Source organism: Podarcis pityusensis (genome assembly GCF_964106645.2).
Source record: "Podarcis pityusensis genome assembly, chromosome: 7".
NCBI classification, from domain to species: Eukaryota; Metazoa; Chordata; class Lepidosauria; order Squamata; family Lacertidae; genus Podarcis; species Podarcis pityusensis.
In genome coordinates, this window is record NC_138031.1 from 76,511,694 (window position 1) to 76,538,438 (window position 26,745).

The 26,745-nt window shown below is 42.7% G+C and overlaps 2 long non-coding RNA genes across 2 annotated transcripts in view; one reads left to right on the top strand and one right to left on the bottom strand.

Moving 5' to 3' along the window:
- The window catches only part of LOC308482202, a 143,169-nt gene that overhangs the window by 89,064 nt on the left and 27,360 nt on the right, over window positions 1-26,745 (bottom strand). The window lies entirely within an intron of this gene.
- Window positions 7,219-11,546, top strand: LOC308481713. The gene is made up of 3 exons (XR_013988839.1): window positions 7,219-7,366; window positions 8,652-8,777; window positions 11,309-11,546. It is a non-coding gene; the product is annotated as an uncharacterized lncRNA (long non-coding RNA).

A 26,745-nucleotide genomic window follows, 5' to 3' on the forward strand; every position in this document is an offset into this window, starting at 1 on the left:
ACTTCCAGGTTTTGGCGGTCCGCAACCCGAAAAAATGCAACCTGAAGCAGCTGTAACCCGAGGTATGACTGTACTGACATAATATAAAATGCTGTCTGATATCCTACCCTCATAGCATGGAAGGGTATAAATGAAGAGCAGCTGGATTACCCTCTTCTGTGTATACTGCCAGGATATGTCAGAATAAGATGTCAGAATAAGGAGTGGTGAATCATTCATAGATGTAACCCAATACTATGGTACCTCAGGTTACAGACTCCGCTAACCCAGAAATAGTACCTCGGGTTAAGAACTTTGCTTTAGGATGAGAACAGAAATCGCGCGGCGGCGGCGGCAGGCCCCATTAGCTAAAGTGGTACCTCAGGTTAAGAACAGTTTCAGGTTAAGAACGGACCTCCAGAACGAATTAAGTTCTTAACCTGAGGTACCACTGTACAGCACTTCATGTGAGCTTATGAATTACAATAGTATTAAACAGTGCTCTGGGAAATCCTGGGATTCTTTGGAAGCTTATCAAGGCTCTGAGAAAATCCAGTGTTGGCTAAACATTCCTAAAATGTAGCTTACATAGCACTACTGATCTTTCTCTGCAATGTCTTGACACTAGGGGAGTGATCCAACCAAAAGGTTCAGTTTGGACCTAGATTTAGCACTTTAGAAAACAGTCTTGAGAGGCTGCCTTGTTCAGCTTAGGATCTGCCTGAGCCTGCTTCCATTCACTATTGGGAAATTTTTAAATGGTTCTAACCTTTTTTGCTTTTGACAGAAGTGGATGGAATTTGAAAGCATACTAGCCCTTCTGCAGTGGATAAAGCCTGTCAAATTACAGGCAGATAAGCTGGGGCTTCTGTGCTGGGCTCAAAGTTGATTTGGGGTGTTTGAAGGAATAAAAGAGATTTGCTTCTGAGGAAAAATCATTCCCTTTTATTGCAAGTTTGACTTGCCAGTTACAACCGATCTCTCTCTCCACCCTTTCCCCACTCTAGTGCCCTCCATTCACACCTTGGCATTCTAATGAAATTCCTTTTGTTTCCAGTATGAGTATGTAGTCAATAAATGCTTGCCTTAAAAAATAAAAATCCCTGGGTGCATACCATAATGAGATGCTTTGCATGCACCTACAATATTGTCATGAATTCTACTCAATATTGATAAAGAGCAGAACTCCAACATATAGTTAGCAGAGTAAAAACTTAAACACATTGCAGGGTTCCCCAAAAATAGACCAGAGGCAGTCTTTACTGCTTTACCGCTATTGAAGGCAAATGAGTATAACGGTCACAAATCCAGTACATTCAGGACTGGCACTGTCCATAAGAAAACCCGTTGCAGCAGACTTAAGTTAAACTTACAATAACTTATAATAAGACTAAACCTTAGCACTATATACAGAACACCACACTAGAAGGAAAGAGAGACAGAACGAGAGTGAGACCCAGGCTTCTTCTGGCCTTACTACAGTGGTACCTCTGCTTCGTTCCAGAGGTCCGTTCTTAACCTGAAACTGTTCTTAACCTGAAGCACCACTTTAGCTAATGGGGCCTCCCGCTCCTGCCACGCCGCCGCCGCACAATGTCTGTTCTCATCCTGAAGCAAAGTTCTTAACCCGAGGTACTATTTCTGGGTTAGCGGAGTCTGTAACCTGAAGCGCATGTAACCCGAGGTACCACTGTATTACAGTCAGCATGACCTTGACCAGGCATAGGTAAACTCGGCCCTCTAGATGTTTGTTCATAAAAACTTGGGCTAAGGGGAGACACGTAGCCCCTCACACAAATTTATCTTAAGATGTTACTTGAATGATGCTGCCCAGCACACCACAGAAATGTTGTCATGTCAGTTTTGGGCAAGTTGAGAGCCTCAGAGCACAGCCACTAGGCAACTCATGAAAAGTTCATGAGAAGTTCAGGCTGTTTTCCAAGCTTGTGAAAGCTTGAGAAGTTCCTCCCAATAACCCCTCACTGTCTTTTTTGAGAGGAGGTGAGAGACAGCGTAGAATAACAAGCCAATCAAATGATTTTTAAAGTAACCACTATCACCATCTTCTTCCTGATCCTCTTACCTCTTTGCAGCCATGAAGTGTCACATGTTGATTAGACTCTTCTGGTCACCTTACCAAGTAGGCCTTTGACACCAGAGGTGGCCAATATGTGGCCTTCCAGATGTTGTTGATCTTCAGCTCCCCTCATCCCTCTGACCTAGTGCCTATGCTGTCTGGGGCTGATGGGAGCATGTCTCCATCCCTACTCTACACATCACAAAGGAGACATAAGGTTTCCCTCCCTCACCAAGCTGCCAGAACAAACATGTCATGTCTCAGCCCAATCTGAGAAGTGTGATTTAGGTGGCCGCATGATTCATTGCCAAAGTTTACCTGCCTTCTCCCAAATGTGTCAGAAAGCTTTAACAGGTGGTTGTTAAATTCTTTCCTTGCACAGCATGAAATGATTCTGGTTGTCTCTTTACTAAGGATCCAATAATTACCCTTTAAAATAAGGTATTTATTTTTATTTTGCTTGGATACCGACATTTGGATGTCCTCATGCTTGCATTTTAGGAAAGAAATATTTTTCTCCAAACACAACGGAAATGTCACAATTGCCCACATCTCCCTATGTGTCACCCTCCCTGCATGTACCTGCAGCAGAACATGAATGCTACACAAAATGTAATATGTAAATTGCCTTTAAACGTTTTGCAGACATTAAAGTGCAGGGGCAGGTGTGTATGTTGTGTTTTATGCATTCCCGTGTGATAAAATAAGCCTGTAATTAAGCTAATGATGCCACTGCCGAAAGCTGTGCTACTTGTCGGCTCCCAGGAACACAGATGAGCTGCCTTGCATGTTTACATAATTCGCAACTTAAAGAGCTCCCAAGAGACAACATCACTTGCCTGTTGTGTAAAATGCACAAAGAAGCCCAAAGATGTATACATTCATTTTTATGCATCAACACTAGTGACCTAAGAATAAAGCAGCAGCAAGCACACAATGGTCTGGGGTGTGCATCAGTTCTGTGCGCAACCCAAACTGTGGGGTGAACACAGGAGATTTGGGCAAGGTTTCCCTATGCCTGTGTCAGTTTTGCAGCATTAAGAATGCATCTCAAGGCAGATCAAGGAATCCCTATAGCAGGCATCCCCAAACTCTGCCCTTCAGGTGTTTGGGAACTGCAACTCCCATCATCCCTAGCTAACAGGACCAGTGGTCAGGGATGATGGGAATTGTAGTCCCAAAGCACCTAGAGGTTTGGGTTTGGGGATGCCTGCCCTAGAGTAGCAAGTCCCTTAGACAGGCTTCACCCCAACTCCTCCAAAGGTTTGACCATGCCTGAAAATTGCATCCAATTCTGGCAGAAAATAAAGCAGTCTTTGGGTTTCCTTGTCTTTTTAAAAGCAAATTTCAAAGTTGCCCTGTACAAAAAAACCAAAAACCTCTTGGATAATTTGCCAGGCTTGTGTACTTTGAAGGGGTTCCTGTGCCTGCAAATTTCATTCAGTTATGTGAAAAAAGCAAAAAAGGTTTTGATTTCCCACTATAGTAAGGGAGGGGGTGAACAGTGCTTTATTTCTGAGAGATCTAATAGATCCTAAATGATGAGATGAATTCTAAAGACAGAGTAGATCTGAAGCAAATTAGGTCTGTTTCACAAAGCTACTGATACAAGTTCAGTCTTAAAGCTTTTGCATAGCCCTAATATTTTCAGCTGGGATGCAGGTGGCACTGTGGTCTAAACCACTGAGCCTCTTGGGCTTGCCGATCAGAAGGTCGGCAGTTCGATTCCCTGCCACGGGGTGAGCTCCCGTTGCTCGGTCCCTGCTCCTGCCAACCTAGCATTTCGAAAGCACGTCCAAGTGCAAGTAGATAAATAGGTACCGCTCCAGCGGGAAGGTAAACGGCGTTTCCATGCACAGCTCTGGTTCGCCAGAAGTGGCTTAGTTATGCTGGCCACATGACCTGGAAGCTGTATGCCAGGTCCCTCGGCCAGTAAAGCGAGATGAGCGCCGCAACCCCAGAGTCATCTGCGACTGGACCTAATGGTCAGGAGTCCCTTTACCTTTTAATATTTTCAGCTAGGCAAGATACTTTGGATCCAAGGGGTAATAAGGAGTACAAGTTTAGGCCTATGTTTTAGTTGGACAAACTCTATTATCAAGGTGCTGTTTCATGGGACTGGCCATCTCTATAAGTGGTGGAAAGGCTGCTGGACTCCCACTGGAGACTTGGAGACAACTGGAAACACATAAAAAGACAACTAGATTGCAAGTGGTATAAGACTAAATCTGACTGATTTAGGCTCATCTGTAGGCCCATGACATGTCAGTGGTGGTGGCAAAGAAAGTTTCCATGTTTAGCTGAGCTGTTCTGGGTGTCGTAGTATCGTTGCTGAGCAACAACATGCAGAGTTCAGTGGAGTTGGAGGCCAGCCAACTAGAAGAGTATCTGAGGTGTACTTGCCTGGAGGCAGAGTCAGTATCCAAAGTCAGGACCAGTCCCAGGGGCAGACGAACAGCAATACGCATGGGCAGATGGTCTAGGTGTCAGGGAATCCAATGATCATGGGGTCAAGGTTCAAGATTAGCAGGAAGCAGCAAGGTAGGGCCAGGAAATACAAGCGTCCTTACCAGCATCTGACTGCCGCTGGAAGCTCTGCTCAAGAAGGCTGAAGCCAGCTGGTTCTCATCAGCACCTTCTCCTCTGAGTCCTTGAAGGCTGATCAGCTACAGGTGGAGTCACTCTTTCTTCCCCTCCTTCGGGCTGCTGTTCAGCAGGCAAAGCTGACTCCCAGCCCATGACACTGAGTGCTGAAGGGACATCTATGTCTAAGGGACTATCCACGAGGCAGCTACTGATTTCTAGGGTTGTTTTGATTCCTTTTTTTCCTAATCAACTAGCTCAGATTCATAGAAATCCATACAGGTCTAAGCCCTGTAACTGTTTGGATCATTTTGGCATTGTCCCTGGTTTCTTGAGGATGGGACTAGACTAAGGCACTTTGCTGACTAAAGGCAAAGGACAAAATAGTATCCCAGGACAGAGACTGCCTAGCCTCTGCCAATATTTTGTGGGGTGGTCTCTGTAGTGAGAACCAGAGACTTTAGCTCCCAGGTGATGATATGAACACACTGATAAGGTTCGGAACTGCTCCGCATTTTATAAAATTTCTCCAGGGGTATAAAGCTTACCTCTAGCAGAGGGCCTCTGACTGCTGAGCAGGCTTATGGCTCTGTATCAGTTGTGCTGTTGACCGTTGTATTTAGTGCTACTGTATTAACTTGGTTTCCTTGTTAGTGCTTTATTGTACTGGAAGCTACCTCAGGATTCAGAGATGTGAGATATAAGCAGACAAAATAAATGGTAGCATGGTCCACAGGTGATATGTAGTCTACTTACCTGGAGCATGCCAAATTTTAAAATGGGGACAGAAATGTGAAACCACTAAATTATGCCTCTTCAAGAGCTTCAGTATTGTCTCTTGTTGACTGAATTGAGACCAAATGTTGTGTGTGTGTGTGTGTGTGTGTGTGGTTTTCTAGCACATGAGACGTGGTAATTGGCTTACCAATGCCAGGATGCCTGTGTTATCAACACCCTTTGTGAATTATCACTGTTAAGCACTTGCCACCATCTGTCTTTTTCTGCATTTCTTTTTCCTATGGCTTCACTGTTTATGCTGTTTTTCCTGCTGCAAGAAACTAACAAGGCTAGGTAAAGGTAAAGGGACCCCTGACCAATAGGTCCAGTCGTGACCGACTCTGGGGTTGCAGCACTCATCTCGCTTTATTGGCTAAGGGAGCCAGCATACAGCTTCCGGGTCATGTGGCCAGCATGACTAAGCCACTTCTGGCGAACAGAGCAGTGCACGGAAATGCCGTTTACCTTCCCGCCAGAGCGGTACCTATTTATCTACTTGCACTTGGACGTGCTTTCGAACGGCTAGGTTGGCAGGAGCAGGGACCGAGCAACGGGAGCTTACCCCGTGGCGGGGATTCGTACTGCCGACCTTCTGATCAGCAAGTCCTAGGCTCTGTGATTTAACCCACAGCGCCACCTGTGCCCCTTTAACAAGGCTAGCACTCGACTAACTACAGTATGCCTGTGAAGTAGTGGAAAGAGTTTCGCTACTCCCCTTCTTCCACAGACATGTAGATCCGTGACAGAATTCTCAGTACTGACTAGCTGTTGTTGGCATCCGTCTGTCTAAGGAGACAATGGAGTGTGCCTCCAGGGATGAAAAACTGCTGGAGGAGCACAGCGCTTGCTGTGGCTGCAGAGACCGATGACTCATAACTGCTGCCTCACATGTTGTTTTTGCTGTGTTAGCAGCACCGATGTGACTTTCCTGGCACACAACGCAGGGCAGTGTGTATGGAGGTCCTGGGCTATCCAGACGGCAAGACATCCCTGCTTAGCCCTTCTGATGTAGTTCAAAGGAAAACAGAGTGATATGTTTAGCACCAGCTTGGCTGCAGGAGGTGTCCGGAAAAGGTTTACAAGGCACCATCCAACCATCTTAGGGACTCCACATTTGTGAAGGGTTTACTCCTTAACCTTTTCTTCTCCCCAAGATACCCTGCAAGGCAGCAGTTACAAATCAGATATAACTAGCTTACCATTAATTTAAATGCAGCTAGTGGAACTGTACCCGTTTGGTCATTGGTATGAGTCCATTGTCCATTAAGAATGAAGAATTAACAGAGAGGTTTTAAACCTAATCATGGTTCATGTAATTATCTGATAATTGCCTCAAAAGCCAAGCTTATTATATAATTGAATTCCTGGAAAATTGATTTCCTATATATTTTCTTACAGTCACTTCCAGATTTAAAATGCAGCAATATTCTGTGCTCACCAACAGATTTAGGGGGAGGGGGGTTCCACTGTGTTCAAGTGCCATAAATCAACAAACAAAGATTTTTACGGTTTTCAGTAATTATAAGTAAAAGCAATAACAGCCGGGATCCAAATTCATCATCATAGCTCCACAGTTCAGTTCAGTTCCTTTCATTTTACTGCAGACTGGAAATGCCAGATGATCAGTCTTAAATTCCAAATGAACTAAATATATGGGCATTAGAATCTCCCTCCCTCTTTCAGAGACTGACAGAGAGAATGAGAATATAGAGTACTGTGACTTCACAGTATAGTCAAACAGCATGACTTCCCAACAGGTTATTCTGCTTTCCTTTGAACACACCTTCTAGGGGACTGTTAAAAGTACTGATGGCCTGTGATAATTGGGGTTTTCGGAGCCTTCCATAGAATGAAACGTTCCTTGAAATGAATGTTGTGGAAAGCAGCAGGAGACAAATCTAGCTGTCTCCATGGTAGCAAGGCCAGGATGGGAGAGTGGAAGCAATAGATGTACAGTATCTCCTTGATCTTCTGCTTACATCTGGAAATGTGGTAATCTGTACAGCAGGAGTGGGGAATCTGTGTCCCTGCAGACATTGTTCATAATCCCTCACTGTTGCCATGCTGACTGGTGCTGATGGAACAACATCAGAGGACCACTGGTTTGCCACTTCTGCAATAGAAGTAGAGAGAAATAAGGATAAAGAAGGAAGAATGTGGGAAAATCCCATGACATGCCCCTGGTTACCACTGGTCAGCAGTTTGAATCCCTGTGACGGGATGAGCTCCCGTTGCTCTGCCCCAGCTCCTGCCAAACTAGCGGTTTGAAAGCACAGCAGTGCAAGTAGATAAATAGGTACCACTGCGGCAGGAAGGTAAATGGCATTTCTATGCACTCTGGTTTCCATCGCGGTGTCCTGCTGCACCAGAAGCAGTTTAGTCATGCTGGCCACATGACCCGGAAAGCTGTCTGCGGACAAACGCCGGCTCCCTCGGCCTGAAAGCGAGATGAGCACTGCAACCCCATAGTCACCTTTGGCTGGACTTAACCATCCTGGGGTACTTTACCTTTTTTTACCTACCATTGCAGATGATGTTGCAAACTCCACTAGGGTGTAGGGAGTGCTACTTACCTGTAGGGACTCTTCAGATTTCACTGGGCTGTCACTAAATTCATTGCACTACTTCTCTGTGCATGAGAAGCTATTAGAATACTCACACAAACCTTTTAAAAACTTTTAAGAACATAAGCCGAGCCTTCTGGTTCAGGCCAGTGACTCATCTAGTTCAGAATCTTGTTATCACAAAGGCTAACTAGATACCTAAAGGGAAACCTACAAGCTGGACCCAAGCATAAGATCTCTCAGTACCCCTGCAGTTTCTATCAACTGGTTTTCAGAAGCTGCTGCTTCTTCTTTGGCAATCACTCATAGCCGAATAAGATTGTCTTCCATAAACACAGTTTTAACAGTGGATCCGTAAGTGACTGTGGAGGCCAATTCTGGATCCACATGTCCTTCCACAGTGGGGACATAGGTTTTTGCCAATTGCCAAGGGACTTTTGGGGTTTGGTTTTGGGGTGGGTTTTTGTGCATGAATTTGTTTTATGTGTGTAGATCAGTGCATGCTGACCAACGCACAGTCTTCTCAGTAAGGCTCTATTCCAATGGCATGAATATCACAATGACCAGTAGATTCTTATCTGCTGCTGCCTTCATCCACCTTCACAGCCATTGTAACATACCACTTGTTATCTTTCGCCTGTTGAGGACTTCTTCGATCATTCTTTGTCTAGCTCCTCCCCTTTGACCTTACTGCCTTGGGTGACCCTGATGGGAGTACGAAACTCCCGGCGGCTTCGCTCACAAGGGTCATAGGAACGTGCAAGCCCACTCACCACGACAAGGTGATGATCCAGCGAGTGAGTATTCAGAAGCATACTGACTCTGACAGTGGAGATGAAGTATAGCTTTCAGGAATAGTAGCCACTGATAACCTGGGCCAGTTGTATGTATTTCTAATAATCCAATTGTCTTTTGACACACATTCTTTGCCATGCTTATTTCCCAAGCTATTTTTTTAGAAAAAGAGTTGATGGAATGTACCTTGAACACCTCCCTTGTTCTCTTATAATGGCCATGGCACCCATCTGAGAGGTGCCGGCTGGGAGGGGGAAAAAGCCCTGCTTATTTCAGTTTGTGATTCTGTATGATCACAATAATAGAGATAATTGTTGTATTCTGCTGGGCCCAAGTGGCACAGTGGTTTAACCCACAGCGCCACCCGCTTGCCCATCGAAAGGTTGTCGGTTCAAATCCCTGCAACGGGGTGAGCTCCTGTTGCTCTGTCCCAGCTCCTGCCAACCTAGCAGTTCGAAAGCACGCCCATGCAAGTAGATAAATAGGTACCGCTCTGGTGGGAAGGTAAACGGCGTTTCCGTGCCCTGCTCTGCTTTCGCCAGAAGCAGCTTAGGCATAATGGCCACATGACCTGGAAAAAAAATGTCTGCGGAAGCGGACAAACGCCTGGTCCCTCAGCCTGTAAAGCGAGATGAGAGCCGCAACCCTAGTGTCATTCGCAACTGGACTTAATTGTCAGGGGTCCCTTTACCTTTTTTTATTCTGCTGAGCAACTGCCATTTAAGGATAGAGAGGAAGGAGGAGGCTGTTGCTTATATATTTGTCATTAATTGACATTTTTACCACTATACTAACATATGGCATACGTATATAGAAACTGCCAGATGTCAAGGAGTCTAACTAGTACACCATGTTCCTTTCTTTTCTCAATGCTAATTCATACACTGTGTAATATAAGCCAACGAACCTTGCAAAGCATTAATGCTTGATAACTGCAGCCTGTTAGAAATCACTTCGTTTGGGTTTCATGATTTTCATTCCTTAGGATCAATACAGCAAGCACACACACAAATCTGTCTAGAAGCCAAACTACTGTGGTGTGGCTCAAGAAATATGAGAGAGCAGACAATTTCATTGCCGTCTTTCAATCTGTTCCACCCCCCCCCCCCCAGGGTGTTGGGGGTTGCAAGTTATTCTTATCCAGTCTGTGGCTGAAATATTTTAGAATCTCTTGCCTCCTCCCTCCTTTAGTAGAGAGTGTACCATCATTCATCTGGTGCCACAAAATTGTAAACGGCCAATGCCTTTGATGAGTACCTCACTCTGCTCTTGGCTTCTTTCCTACATCGCAAAACAGCAATAGATTACCTGTGTGAAATGATTTAGCTTTAGTGGGTTTTTCTCTGTCTCCCTACACCCAATAAGATACCTTCTTCCTGCCCTCCCAAGATGCATAGGATAGATACATCGTCATTCTTTTGGAAAGCAGTATTGAATTATTATATGATTAAAACAGTTAATGGATAGAATCAGAGAGAGAGAGAGAGAGAGAGAGATTGAGGGGCTGTTTAGGGCTTTCTATCAGACCATTGGTCCATCTAATTCAGTCTACAGTGGCTATCAGCAGGTCTCCAAGATTTCAGTCAAGGGTCATTTCAACCTCCACCTGAAGATGCTGAGGATTAGACATAGAACCTTCCACATGCAAAGCAGAATCTCTTCCACTGAGATACGGACCGGTGCATGCCACATGGCAAGCTCTGTGCTCCACAAGGTAGCCTTCTGCTCTCAGGTGTGATGGACAATGCTGATCCATTGCCAGATCTGAAGTAAGGCTACCTCTGCACCATGCATTAAAGCATTCCTATGCCACTTTAACAGTCATGACTTCCCCTCTAAAGACCCACAGCAACTGTGGTGGTTTAAAGGGCTGAGTATTGTTAGGAGAACCCTCACAGAGCTACAATTCTGTAGCTATGATCTTAAAAGTCAGCTGCCGATCTTGTTGGCTTCTGAACATGAAATGGGTGGGACACCATCTTGTCCTTTGCCTCAGGCATCAAAACATGAAGGACCACTTGCACTTTGTATTAATAATGTTTACATTGGTTTAACATCACCAGTATTGGAGTGGTGTGACTTCAATGGAAATGCTTTAATATAATGAGCCACTTTACTAATATTTACATTCTGTATTTTCATATCACATATGATACTTAGGGAGGCAAAATAGCTGTTGTATGCTGACAGTTGTCCACAGCACACTTGCTATGTCATAATTTTATCTTTAAAATATATGCACGCAGGCCAATTTATTCTGAATTAAACTGGGTACAAAGTCAGGCAAGTTTCTGCACATCTTCACTACCAAAGGAGGATTAAATCCATTTTACTGTCATGGCCTCTCCACAAAGGACCCTGTGAAGGACAGTTGTGAGGGTATACTAAAAATGTAAGGGACCAAAACCTCCTCCCAGAATGACGTTTCCCGGTGAGGGAAAACATCCATGACAATGCAGGTAATTTTAAATCAGGTTGAGGGTACACCATTTGAAGTTATGGATCTGATTTAAATGTGTATATATTTTAACAGAGTAGATCTGCATGGAAGACTTCTGAGTATTGTGGACTAGGGTCATGCTGAGTCTGAAGCATGACTTCATGGTGTGAAGCTGCAGAAGTGTCCGTAGAATTGAGAGAGAACTATGCTCCGAGCAGCAGCAGGAAGAGGAATTACTGTACCCAAACTGAATTAACCCATCAACAAAAAGTGGCACTCGTAGGTCTCATCACATCAAACTGCTGAGATACAAATCACCACATCAGCGCTTTGCCAGACCAGCAATCTTCTCAGCAAGGCTTAGTTATTAAGTTGGAAATTTGCAAGCCTAGCTAAACAGCATTACTTGCCAGACCCTTTCACAAAATGCAGAATTTTAAGTAAGCAACAGTAGATGCTAGCAAATAAAAAACCAACAACAGTTCTTTATGAGTGGCAGTCGTACCATTGCACAAAGCTGCAGTGCAGAGATATCTGCTTGCCATTTGGATCCCCTACAGATGTCAAATCGAACAAAACTCCCTTTCCAAAATTAAAAAAGTAAAGCAACCTAAAAATCAGCAGTACACTGAGAAAAATGAAGTCAGCACCAAGAGTTCTATATTAGATGTAGTAGGAAGTGTGAGGATCTGTATCAACACAAGAGCTGATTCCAAAACGTACGGTAATATTACAGAAAAAGCAGTAGCTGTGAGCATGTCTTTAGATGAAAATAGGCCTTCATTGCTGCTGGTAGTTATTCTGTGTTAATTATTCATGCTCATTGTCATTATTTGTTGCACTGATATCCCAATGTTTTTTCCAAAAGAGAGAACAGCAAGGCAAGCATACAATGATTTGTTCCATTGTGGTAGCCTAGAGGTCATTTCTACCTTTCTTGGTGCTTGTTTGCTGACAAAGCTACTCTCAAGCTTGGTTCGTCAAGCTTCAAACCTATCAGTAATCATCTGGGAATAGGAATGTGCGGATTTGATTCAGGTCACATTTAAATGTTCACTGTCCAAAATTATATGAGAACCGAAACACAGCCATCCTTTGAAATTCACACTTCTCTGAATATTCAGTTCTTCACAGAATTTGCGAGTCTCCAGCAAGGTAATGTGTACAGAAATCGATAAAGTGTGCATGAAACTGCATATATCGGTGGAAATGATGTACCAAAAAAGACATTGGGTTAGGGAAAATTGCTTTGCAAAAATGTACATGTCGGGCAAAAATGCTTACATGCATATGTATGTTGGGAGTAATTCACACCAAAACGGTGATGAATTTTCAGGATGACTTTTAGGGGGGGAAGGTCCACAATCACAAGCTGTTGTGGAAATATGGAGAATTAAACCTAAAACTGGAAAAATGCCAAATCCATTTTGCTCAATCCAATGCTCATTGGACTTTTATAAGTAGAGGTACAGGAACTCAGAAAATAGGGAATCAGAGTGTACTGTACAAGCCAAACAATGGAAAATTGCTTTAGAATCTATATGGAATGTTTCTCTAGATTGGAATTTGAGACTGATCCAGCAAAAATTGTTTGTTTGTTTTCAAGTATTTTGGAGTCCACAGCATTTTGTATAGGAAGTCGTTGTCGAATCCAGATAAATGCTGAAGGTGTTGTGCGGAAAAGGCCTCACTGAGGAACAACTTGTGAGCATGTTCAGTAATACATTTATTATTATTATTATTTGGTCTGAAGTTCTTGTCCATATAAATTTCCTACTGGCAAAATATTTGATATTTACAGAGGTTCGTGAACTTTTAAATTATATCCCTTTTGACAGTAGGACAACAAAAGTTGGTGCTGTGAACCCTTACGGTTGCCAAGAGACATACACTTTGAGCCTGGAAGGATAAATCCCCCACTCAGTGGTCTGATGACCTCACTGCCTTTGCTGCATTCGAACAAATTTTTAAAATAAACAGTTTTGTGTGGGTATCTATATGGACGTCTGGAGGCCTTATATTGACTTAAATGTTTAATTTTAGAGGGAGGTACGGATGGCTGTTGTATTCTCAATGTGAGCTAACAGTGCATATTGTTGTGGTGGTTTTTTCTGTCTTTTTTAAAAACCTGTTTTTGCTTTCCCCCCTTCTTTGTTAAATTTGACATATATAAAAAACTGATTTGTGCATCCCTACCTGGGAGTAAGTTCTGTTTAATCCATTGACTTCTAATTAGACCCATATAGGATGGTGCTTTAAATTCAGAACCGAGGAGGTGAAAATACCTTGAAAAATCTTCCTACATTGAGTACATTTTTATGCCACCATCCTTTTTCCAAGGAGCTCACATTGGTGTGATTTATCCCTCTCGCCTGTGTTATGCTTACAACAACCCTGTAGGGCAGGGTAGATGATGTATTGTGCAAGGTCACCCTGTAAGACATGTCTGAACAAACAGAGCCAATGTGGTGTAGTGGTTAAGAGCAGTAGACTCGTAATCTGGTGAACCGGGTTCGCGTCTCCACTCCTCCGCATGCAGCTGCTGGGTGACCTTGGGCTAGTCACACTTCTCTGAAGCCTCTCAGCCCCACTCACCTCACAGAGTGTTTGTTGTGGGGGAGGAAGGGAAAGGAGATTGTTAGCCGCTTTGAGACTCCTTCGGGTAGTGATAAAGCGGGATATCAAATCCAAACTCTTCTTCTTCTTCCTTGGTCTGAGACAGGCATTCCTGCCACTGCAATACACAAAATTATATAAACCCTGATATAATTGCAATAATAATAATAATAATAATAATAATAATAATTTTATTTATATCCCGCCCTCCCCAGCCGAAGCCGGGCTCAGGGCGGGATATAATAAAAGAATAATAAAAGAATCTCCATGATTCTCAATGCCTCACCCTTGAACCAGGCAGCATCATTTACTTCCCACTAGATCAGATTCCAATCAAATAATAATAATAATAATAATAATAATAATAATAATAATAATAATTTATTTATACCTCACCCATCTGGCTGGGTTTCCCCAGGCATTCCGGGAGGCTTCCAACAAAAGATTAAAAATACATTAAAACAGTCATTAAAAACTGCCTTCAGATGTCTTTTAAACATCAGATAGTTGTTTATTCCCTTGACATCTGATGGGAGGGCGTTCCACAGGGCAGGTGCCACTACCAAGAAGGCCCTCTGTCTGGTTCCCTGTAACTTCGCTTCTCACAGTGAGGGAACTACCAGAAGGCCCTGAGCGCTGAACCTCCGTGTCTGGGTTGAACAATGGGGGTGGAGACACTAGAAGTCAGGTACAAACCAAACGGGGTTCCCCCCTAACAAACTGTCTGATTTCTGCTGACAACCTCTTACCTGTACTTGCAATCCACACCCAGTGACAGAGTTCCTTTTCTAAACTCTTTTTCCCCATTGAGTTGTGCGCTGTTGGTAGAACACCAAGACCTCCTGTCTGAGCATGCATAATGACCATGCTAATGCTGTATTTGACTGGACCAGTGATGGGGTTGCAATATCTTGAAGAGCAAAAAAGAGGACTGCTCAAGCTGCTGTCAACCTGAACTGGCGAAAGAGCCCGAAAAATCCAGAAATGTGAAAATCCGCCCAGATGGGCATGTTGGCCCCCAAAAGAGGACATGTCCGGGTTTTCCTGGACGTATGGCAACCCTTTAAGTTCAAGCCAAGCTCCCTCTATATATGGCCCACAAGCATAGAGAAAGGAGAGTATGGAGAAACTGTTTGCTTTCAATATTGATGTTTCTCCTCCTTGCAGCTACAGCCCAACAGATGGTGCTGCTCACATCCCTGATATCTTAGGAGGAAGACAACAGCTGATTGCTACAGCATCAAGTTCAATTAGGCACTTAATGATCTGGACTCTTCCGTTGTGATAACAAATTAGAGAAACAGAAAGAGACCGTGCGCTGCTGTACATATGGGGAAAACACAGCTGAACATGGCAAGGGCACACGGGGAGAGAAATCAAGAGGGAATCTGTGTAGTGAAACTTGAAGCAGCTCCTTTACTCCTCATTAGGTAGGCAGGTTGGTTAGGATTACATGTGTATTTGGGCAAATCATACTTGGCAAGCATATGGATTAATATAAGATCCTAGATAATAAAAAGGGAACAGTTACAGGATTATAACTCAAAATGCAATCCCTGGTGCCTTTCTGGTCTGGTCCTGAGCAGGATGGCTCCTGCAAATAAAGGTGGTGAAAAGAGGAAAAAACGATCAGCCATCAATGAGGTGGTTATTTGGGAATATACTATAAATATTCACAAACACATCCATGGTGTGTGCTTCAAGAACTGGGCTCCTCGTGCTCTCAAGGAGATTCAAAAATTTGCAATGAAGGAGATGGGGACTCCTGATGTACGCATTGACACCCGCATGAACAAGGCTGTCTGGGCAAAATAATAATAATAATAATAATAATAATAATAATAATAATAATTTTTATTTATACCCCGCCCTCCCCAGCCAAGGCTGGGCTCAGGGTGGCTAACAAGCAATAATAAAAACAAGTTGAATGAATACAACTTAAAAACAAGATTAAAATACAACAATTAAAATATTGAAACATTAAAATGCAGCCTCATCACAGGAGGAGAAAGGAAAAAGAAAAAAGAAAGAGGGGGAGGGAATCAAATTGGCTCCAATCCAAAGGCCAGGTGGAACAACTCTGTCTTACAGGCCCTGCGGAAAGAAATCAGATCCTGCAGGGCCCTGGTCTCATGAGACAGAGCATTCCATCAGGCCGGAGCCAATGTTGAAAATGCCCTGGCTCTGGTTGAAGCTAATCTGACTTCCTTAGGGCCCGGGACCTAAGGAAAATTCCTTACTACAAAAGAAGTAAGGAATGTTCCTTACTGTATCCATGTGCGTTTATCCAGAAAATGCAATGAAGATGAGGATTCACCTAATAAACTGTATACACTGGTCACATATATGCCAGTTACACTTTCAAAAGCCTACAGAATGTTAATGTGGATGAAAGCTAATCTTTCATTACAATAAAAATGTTATGACATTTTTTAAAAATGCAATCCCTAGTGCAACATGGTCTGTCTACCACTCTCTCATTTGAAGGGACAGCATCATACTTCACATAACCACATGACATCAAACCCCACATTTCATGCCAAATGTGACTTACAATGGCCATCATGCATGGAATTTGACTTTCTCTCAGCACAGGAAGGGTCGTGGATTGATGGTAGAGCATCCGCCTTGCATGCAGAAGGATGGTCCCTGTTAGAAATTTTCCAGAACTATGTGATGCTACCAGGACCATCGTTGTAACTTGCCCCTACATACACTGGGGAGAAAACCTATATGTGTGGAAGGCAATATAGTCTCACTCACTGTAGTCAGTACTGGAATAGGGCAGTGAAAAGATCTGTGAAGCTTCCCTTCTGCTCCAGTGGAAACTGCATTAATCCATTTCAGATACATTTCCTGCTGCTGGGTTTTTTGAGGGTGTGCCATCAACATACAGGATTGCAGTCAAAACAATGCTAAATCACTGTCCCATCAGCACAATGGCTGTCCCCTCCTCTCAGTGGCGTAGCATGGGTTGGTGGTGCCCGGGGTGGCCATGTGTTATACACACACACCGGTGCACTGAGCAGCAGCTCAGCCTGTGCAGGGGCGTGGCATGGGCAGGCATTCTTTCATCACCCATGAGGAGAAGGAAGTGCCACCCCAGCCCTGAAGGCCCAGCCAGGGCCCGGCTTCCCTCCCTGTATCTCTGGAAGGTGGCAGGAGGTCAGCCATGCAGCCTTAATGAGGAAGCTTGTTGTGGGGGCACCTGGTTGTGCCCGTCTCATAATTTTGTGCCCAGGACCACTGCTCCCTTGCCCCCCATGCCACTGCCCCCTCCTCTCCCTGTACGTATCCCTAAATCTGTTTTGGGTGCCCCTCCAATCCTCTGGATCAGATTTGGAGTCCCCGGATGTGCATTGAGGAAAGGAAGGTGAGAAGGTTCCACTGTGCAAATCGAAATCCTCCCACTAACAGGACATGTTAGTTGGATACTGCCCAGAGGCACTTTAACCCTCACTAGTGAATCAAAAATTGGCTACCCCACCTGTGCCCCAGGAAGGTTCCGTTTCAAAACACTTCCAGCCAGGCTTAAGTGCAGCCTTAAAAATATTTTAATGTTATGCAATTTATTCTGCTTTGCTAGATAGGTTGGGCTATGGTTTGTCACCATGGATGAATGAAGTAGGCCGAATCAATAAATCTAGATCAATCAAGATTTGATAAGGGCATGTTTTCCCCTGACTTTGGGTTACATTTTTTTTTTTTTTTAAAGCAGTTTCAAAGCCAATTTGGTTCATCTTTAATGCAATATCAGCTTTCCCCTTGAGTTGTTAGCGTCCTGGAGAAAGAGTTATAAGAAAACCTTTCAGTGAAACACTGACATTACAAATAGAGTGGCCAGATTCAACTAAATGCATACCTAATTTAATTTAAAAGACAGGGCATTAAATTGAGTTACAATAGAGCCTCTTGTTGTATATTTTATTTCCACAACCTGATTCCACTGCTACACATTGGTAAAAGCTTTGCGTCCACCTCAAAGTAAGGAAGAAAAGGCAGCCTTCATCATCTCCAGTCATCTCCAGTTCCCTTTGTTACTTTTCAAACATTTCCTTGTATTCAAACCAGCACCATATGGTATTACCATTAGTTTTTGGGTTTTCCACATTAGCATAGCTGGTGAAGCCTGCAATTTGTGGCCCTTGAATCAGGTTGATTTATCCTGACCTTGGAGCCATCCCCAAAACAATTTGATTGATAGGTTTTTAAAATGTTGTATTTGACATATTTGGGGTAGTGGACGAGAAAGGGAGAAGCACTGCATCTCCTTTTCCCTTGCCCCCTCTGACCAAGACCAGGCAGGTTTAATAATAATATTATAACTATTATTATTTCTTTATACCCCCGTCCTTCCCGGTTTAAAAACCGGGCTCAGGGGGGCTAACAGCAAATATAAAACATTGATTACAATGTGACTTAAAAACAGCATAAAACAGCATAGATTACAACATAAAATTCAGTATCAATATCAATAAAATTCAAAATTTCAGTCAATAGACATTGAATGATCACCAGGGCTAACTGGCCAAGTTGGTCCTCCTAGTACCAGCAAGGAGACCAGGGAAGAATTTTAATGTGGGTTCCCAGAAAGGGTTTCTTCATAGAAGAGGAAAGGGAAAATGGAATAGAGAATCAGGCTAATTCAAATTGAAGGCCAGGTGGAATAGCTCTGTCTCACAGGCCCTGCGGAAGGAGATCAAGTCCTGCAGGGCCCTAGTCTCGTGGGACAGAGCATTCCACCAGGTCGGAGCCATCACTGAAAAAGCCCTGGCTCTGGTGGAGGATAGTCTGGCTTCCTTAGGGCCTGGGACCTTTAAGCTATTATTATTCATTGGACCTTAGGGTCCTCTGTGGGACATACCAGGAGAGGCAGTCCCGTAAGATTGATGCTGTGTGGTGTTTCATTACATAAACACATTCTGTTAAAGAAAGCTGCTTGCAGAAATGTGTCTGTTGGGATAAAACCATGCTAAAATGGTTTTCATGAAGTCTTTTAAAATGAATGAAAACCAACATGGAACTTTTGAGAACCTAACTTAAGAGTGGAAAGACGGAGAAACGGAGAAAAACCACAATTAAGAGATTCACCCACCACTGCTGATCATACAGGGCTACCAATTGCTTGGAGGAGCCTACACAAATGCAGCCAGCTCGCCATCAGATCTTTGAACAGACTTGGCACATGTGCAACATTGAAGGCAAGGCCAGGAGGGCAGTCCCCCTCCATTTCCACTCCATGCAAAGGGTTCACACCTGAAGGAGGCTGCAGTGATTTACACAATCTCCTGGAGCAGGCAGGGCTTAGCGTCATGTCACTTCTGAAGAAAGAGGATATAGTTGTCTATTTCCACCTGTAATGACTGTTAGGAAATGTCACTTATTTGGGTCAGTGGAGATTTTAATATTGCTCAGTCAGTAAATAGCATTTATCTGTTTTTGGCAATAGTAACCTTAAATATCCGGGATGTGGGTGGCGCTGTGGTCTAAACCACTGAGCCTAGGGCTTGCCGGTCAGAAGGTCAGCAGTTCGAATCCCTGCGACGGGGTGAGCTCCCGTTGCTCAGTCCCAGCTCCTGCCAACCTAGCAGTTCAAAAGCACATCAAAGTGCAAGTAGATAAATAGTTACCATTCCGGTGGGATGATAAATGGCGTTTCCGTGAGCTGCTCTGGTTTTGCTAGAAGCAGCTTAGTCATGCTGGCCACATGACCCGGAAAAAGTGTTTGTGGACAAACACCAGCTCCCTCAGCCATTAAAACGAGATGAGCACCACAACCCCAGAGTCGTTCACTACTGGACTTAACTATCAGGGGTCCTTTACCTTTTTTTAACCTTGAATATGTCACTTCAGAATTATGATGGTACCAAGAACAGACTAGATTTTCAGAAACACATACGGCACAGTCGTCCAGAAGAAGAGTGGGAGATTGTACAGTTGGATCCTTTACTTCTATATAAAAAGCCACCACATCAGGGGAGAGAGGGATTAGGCTACAGTTGTTATTCTTGAGAGGCTAGCTTTCTGGGTGCCGATTGAAGTTATCAAGAGGACTGGAAATAGAGAAACTTCAGGAGGATTGACGTCTTCACAGCTTCAACGCAGCCCAACCAAGGAAGATTTAGATCCTCCCAGGATTTCAGTTTAATAATAATAATAATAATAATAATAATAATAATAATAATATATTTATACCCCGCCCATCCCCAGCCACTCTGGGCAGCTCCCAACAGAATATTAAAAACACGATAAAACATCAAACATTTAAAAACTTCCCTAAACAGGGTTGCCTTCAGATGTCTTGTAAAAGTCAGGTAGTTGTTTATTTCTTTGACATCTGATGGGAGGGCGTTCCACAGGGTGAGCACCACTACGGAGAAGGCCCTCTGTCTGGTTCCCTGTAACCTCACTTCTCGAAGTGAAGGAACCTAAGGATGAGTATCCATTCTATGATGTGGAGGAAACCTTGTTTCAATTATTAGCTTGCTCAAAGATTGGAATTTTGACCCCCAAAAATCCCTTTACAAATATGATCATTCTGTGTCACGGGGAAAAATAAATCTATCCATGCTGGAATCAACGTCAACTGAACATTATTCCTTAGTTAATATAGCGATTGGTAGTGCAATTTCACCCAATCACGCATTTTTCACTTTAATTAACTTTAAATCCAAGATCCATCAATACTGAAGTTTATTTCACAACACATTTTCCCCGCTTCTAGACCTTATTGACAGTGTGATCAATGCAATATATCAGAACCAGAGTGAAGATATGCCACTACTGAAACAAACAGATTGATGATTTAAGACAAAATAATTATTTTCCTCAGTCTTAACTTCAGACTGATTAAAAAGTTCCAGCTAAGAGATCTTTAAATCGCTTTGTTCCCATGGGATTTCTCCACACGCACCCTGCAATCAAAAACACCTTTCCAACTTTTAATTATGGTTTGTTTAACACATATTGCAAGAAAAGCTACGGCTTACAATTGCATGGTTGGATCTTCACCTCTGTCCGTAACATTTTATTAACTATAAACCACTAGAATACCAGTAATTATTATGATAGCCACAAAAAAGAAAAAGAAAATATACATCATTGGATTTCAGAGCAACTCAAAAATAGAAGTTTTTAGGAAACAGTCAGCTTGCAATGGTCATTCCAAACAGGGTTGTTATCTGAGTGTGGCATCCTTGTTGGGTTCTGCTTCCCACATGAAGAAATTGGTTCAGGCAGCCAGGATTCAGCCAGCAGCCACCATTTTCTTTTCACTCATGCCTTGCATCAGTCTGGGGCACTGAGATGGGAAAAATGGTGAGGACCATCATGTTTTGTGGTGTTCACCATTTTTTCTCCACAGTAGCCCAAACTGACAAACCATCTGAGGCACTTTGAGGGAAACGAAAGAGTGACAGTTGAATACTCCATAGGAAGGTTAAAAGAAGAACTGCCACCCAACTCCACCATCTATCTATCTATCTATCTATCTATCTATCTATCTATCTATCATCTATCTATCATCTGTCTATCATCTATCTATCTATCTATCTATCTATCTATCTATCTATCATCTATCTATCTATCATCTATCTATCATCTATCATCTATCTATCTATCTATAATTTTCTAAATTACATTTCAAAATATTCATTTAAAGGTAAAGGTAAAGGGACCCCTGACCATTAGGTCCAGTCGTGACTGACTCTGGGGTTGTGGCGCTCATCTTGCTTTATTGGCCGAGGGAGCCGGCGTACAGCTTCCGGGTCATGTGGCCAGCATGACTAAGCCGCTTCTGGCGAACCAGAGCAGCGCACGGAAACGCCGTTTACCTTCCCGCTGGAGCGGTACCTATTTATCTACTTGCACTTTGAGGTGCTTTTGAACTGCTAGGTTGGCAGGAGCAGGGACCAAGCAATGGGAGCTCACCCCATCGCGGGGATTTGAACTGCTGACCTTCTGATCAGCAAGTCCTAGGCTCTGTGGTTTTACCCACAGTGCCACCCGTGTCCCATTCATTTAAACAACCTTAAATCAATGACTTCCCTTCTTCTCTTTCCGTGGCTCATTTTGCATACCACACATCCCTGCATATTTTACATAAACTAAACCATTCAGTAATCCATTGTTACATCCATCAAATCTTATTTACACTTTTGAATTTATCTTAATGCGTTTTTAAATGAACACAATTTTCACCCATATAGTCAGTAAACATTTTCCAGACTTCTTTATTTTTATTTTTTTTAAATAATATTTATTATTTTTCCAAAAACACTAAAAAAAGAAGAAAAAAAAGAAAAAGAAAAACAATACAATACAACAAATTAACAAAACAAGACTAAGACAATAAAATAAATCAGCCAATTTCATTAACCCATCTTTCATTCACTTATTTCCACGACCTCCTCACACCTCCCTTTTTCGTATTCCACTTCTGTTAATTATTTCAGCAATTCTTTTCCATCCTCCTCTGTTTTCTATCCTACAGTGGTGCCCCGCAAGACGAATGCCTTGCAAGACGAAAAACTTGCTAGACGAAAGGGTTTTGCGTTTTTTGAGTCGTTCCGCAATACGAATTTCCCTATGGGCTTGCTTCGCAAGACGAAACGTCTCGCGAGTTCTTGCGAGTTTGTTTCCTTTTTCTTAAAGCCGCTAAGCCGTTAATAGCCGCTAAGCTGCTAAGCTGTTAATAGCCGCTAAGCCGCTAATAGCCGCTAAGCCACTAATAGCCGTGCTTCGCAAGACGAAAAAACCGCAAGATGAAGAGACTCGCGGAACGGATTAATTTCGTCTTGTGAGGCACCACTGTATAATTATCTTAACTCATTCTAACCTTATTTTTTTCCTTTAATACTCTATTAACCTATCTGTACTTAATTCCTTATAATATTTCTACTAAAGCCATATAACTTCATTTCAACATTTTTCTAACATTCATTAATTTTACAATATTTCTGTAGATAATCTTTAAACTTTTTCCAGTCTTCTTCCACCAACTCCTCTCCCTGGTCTCGGATTCTGCCAGTCATTTCCGCCAGTTCCATGTAGTCCATCAACTTCATCTGCCATTCTCCCCGGGTGGGCAAATCTTGTGTCTTCCAATACTTTGTGATGAGTATTCTTGCTGCTGTTGTTGCTTACATAAAAAAGGTTCTATCCTTCTTTGGCACCATTTGGCCAACGATGCCCAGGAGAAAGGCCTCTGGTTTCTTCAAAAAGGTATATTTAAGTACCTTTTTCATTTCATTATAAATCATCTCCCAGAATGTCTTAATCCTTGGGCACGTCCACCAAAGGTGGAAGAATGTGCCTTCAGTCTCATTACATTTCCAACATTCATTGTCAGGCATATGGTAAATTTTTGCAAGCTTGACTGGTGTCATGTACCACCTATAAATCATTTTCATTAAGTTTTCTCTTAGGGCATTACATGCCGTAAATTTCATACCTGTGGTCCATAACTGTTCCCAGTCAGCCATCATTATATTATGTCTAACATCTTGTGCCCATTTAATCATAGCTGATTTCACATTTTCCAGACTTCTTTAAACGTACATTCTACTTGTTCTCTTATTTTATATGTTAAATCTGCAAGCTGCCCGTATCCCATCAGTATAAGTTGCCATTCTTCTTTGGTTGTGACCTCTCTTGCTTTCCATTTTTGGGCTAACAAAACAGGGGCCCCAGTAGTAGCATACCTGGGAATTTCCATCTGAATTATCCCCAACAAAAAGGACTCTGGTTTTTTTGGAAAGACCCACCCAACTCCATTACAAATCTTAGTGTTCTTCAACCAGCTAGTATTATCCACTTCAGTCTCACTGCTATGTAAACTTCTTTACTGTTTCTATATATAAAAAAAACCTGTTACGTTCATTCTTCAGTAAAGATGTCACTCAGTAATGAGGTGTTGTCGCCTTCGCCTGGAGGCGATGTCTTAAATTTACTACAAATCTACCTCTTGCAAAGGCGGGTGTAATAAAGGCTTTGCAGAGAGTGGCAGTGTTTTATAACTTGCCAGCCCAGAGGTGAGAATATAATATAGTAAACTTGGATTTTGCAGTCCAATTCATGCTTATTAGACAGTACCTGCCAGTGAAATCAGCAGAGCATCTGAGCTTACATGCACAGGAATCCTCTGCAAGAGTCAGTGTGGCATAGAAGTTAAAGTGCTGGACTAGGGCTTCGGAGGTAAAGGTAAAGGTAAAGGGACCCCTGACCATTAGGTCCAGTTGTGACCGACTCTGGGGTTGCAGCGCTCATCTCACTTTATTGGCCGAGGGAGCCAGCGTACAGCTTCTGGGTCATGTGGCCAGCATGACTAAGCCGCTTCTGGCGAACCAGAGCGGTCCCTATTTATCTACTTGCACTTTGAGGTGCTTTCGAACTGCTAGGTTGGCAGGAGCAGGGACCGAGCAACGGGAGCTCACTCCGTCGCGGGGATTCGAACCACCGACCTTCTGATCAGCAAGTCCTAGGCTCTGTGGTTTAACCCACAGCGCCACCCGCGTCCCAGGGCTTCGGACACCAGGGTTCAAATCCCCACTCAGCCTCAAAGTTCCCTGGGTGACTTTGGGCCAGCCATTGTCTCTCGCCCTAACCTAACTCACTAGGTCATTTTGAAGGGGGTGAAGTGTGCACACCCCTTGAGCTCCTTGAAGAAAAAGTGGGATAAAAATGTAATAATGAATACATGAAATGCTGATCCACAGAAAGTCATCTGCATTAAATGTAAAGGCAAAGGACCCCTGGATGGTTAAGTCCAGTCAAAGGCTACGATGGGGTGTGGCACTCATCTCGCTTTCAGGCCAAGGGAGCCGCCATTTGTCCACAGACTGCTTTCCATGTCATGTGGCCAGCATGACAAAACCGCTTCTGGTGCAACAGGACATTTACAAAGTGAACTGAGTAACACTAAGAGGACTTGGAATCAATTAATTTGGAAGCATAATTGCATAATTGCTCATCTATCTTCAGCTGGAAGGAAGGATGAAAAGAGTCTGTGAGCTGCCAAGGAACTGATAAGGTTCTTTATTGAGTCACCTGCAGTTTGACAATCTGCTTTTCCCAGGCTAAGAGGAAAAATGGAGACAAAAGTTTATTTACTGGGACATAGTGACTTTGGCAGCTGTTGTTAAAGTTCTCAGTGCAAAACAACAAAACACAGGGCAGAGCAATGGAGAAATTTCTGGAATAACAATGGGATATTAGCTCCGCCCAAGGAATGATGGATAACAGCAACAACCAGGGAAAGAAAAACATAGCATCTTACAAGGACAAGAAGAAACACCATGGACAGAATAATTGCCACACACAGGAAGAACAAGGATATTGTTTCAACTCCTCAATTGCAGTTTTATAAATCATTTAATCATGTGTCAACACAAATAGAAGTTATTAATATTGCATTTGTTGTATAAGGGATTATTATGACCGGAATGCAATAGAAACTAATAAGATTTTAGAATTCAGGAATAAAGAAAATCATCAAACCATCAAATATAGCACACTGGGGGGCTACTTTAACTAAATTATATAATTCAGTATTTGAATGATTGGTATAATTGGAATAATTGTATAAATTGGTATTGTTATAAGGAGGCTGTCTTTGGACTGTAATTGAAAACTAATAAAAATGTATTACAAAAAAAACTAATAACTTTTTTTTACGAAAAAGCCCCCCCCCCCCCATTTATGCTGCAGGCAGATCAGAGGCAAGATTTTTGTACCTCAGCATGAGGATGGTGAAAAGTGGATCTTTGATTTTTCACTGTGCTCAAACATTTCGAAGTAATGTGAGCTGACATTCTGTCAGACAGGAAGGAAACTGCTTACACCTCACCTTAAAGTCCTGGATGTACCTGCTGAGCTATGTCTCCTGAAATTTAGTTGGACAGCATCTCTAGAACTGCCTTAAGCTTCAATAACCAGAAGCTTACTAGGTGACAGCAGAGAGAGCTGACCCTGCTGATTCAGGGTTCCTTTAATATTTCAAAAGTTTTCTATCCAGCAGTCACTATCTCATAAGTGATCCCTTCAGTGATGGAAATAATTTATTTGACACAGATCATTGGGGAGTAGTCTCAGAAATATCTGTCATTGTCCACTTCCAATGGTTATTTAACATTTTAAAGATAAATTCCTAATAACTGCTGGAAGTGCAAACAAACGGATGGTTCTTTTCTTCATATGTGGTGGACCTGTAAGAAAGTAAATGATATATTAGGAGATTTTAAATATGTTTAAAGTGATTATGCAAAACAACAACAACAACAACAAAAACCTGAAGCTTTTCTTCTGGAGATTAAAGGGACAGTAGTTCCAAAAAACATGATTAAGTTGTTTATGTATGTAACTACAACAGCTAGGATTCTTTATGCACAGAAATGGAAAGATGAAGTTCCCACCAAAGATGAATGGATAAGCAAAGTGATGGACTGTGTTGAATCTGCAAAGCTAACAGCTAAAATAAAAGAACTTAATGACGACTGTTATATGGAAGAATGCAAACCGTTTTCAGACTATTTAAAGAAATTATATGATGAACTTGTGAGCAGGATTTAAACTATGAGCAAAATAAATAATTAGAAATTATTGGATTATGGTTATGATATAAGAGAGTGAAGAGAGGTTGAAGCAACACCGAGGAATTCCTTCTGCCCATGTTTTTATGAAGTTGACCAAAGATGATGGTGGGACAAAAAGAAGATGTGTGTATGGTAATGGCAACCTCATACCACCTTCAGTTCTCTTCAGAGTTCCTATCTGTCTCTAAACCTACCTTCTTCACCCATCACAGCAGAAAAGGCCTTTCTTAATTCATGGGGGGAACAAAAAGAACAGCTGAAGGTGCCTCTGTTTGTTCTCTTTTGTCATCTTAACAGCATTCTCCGGGTTCTGATGAATCACTA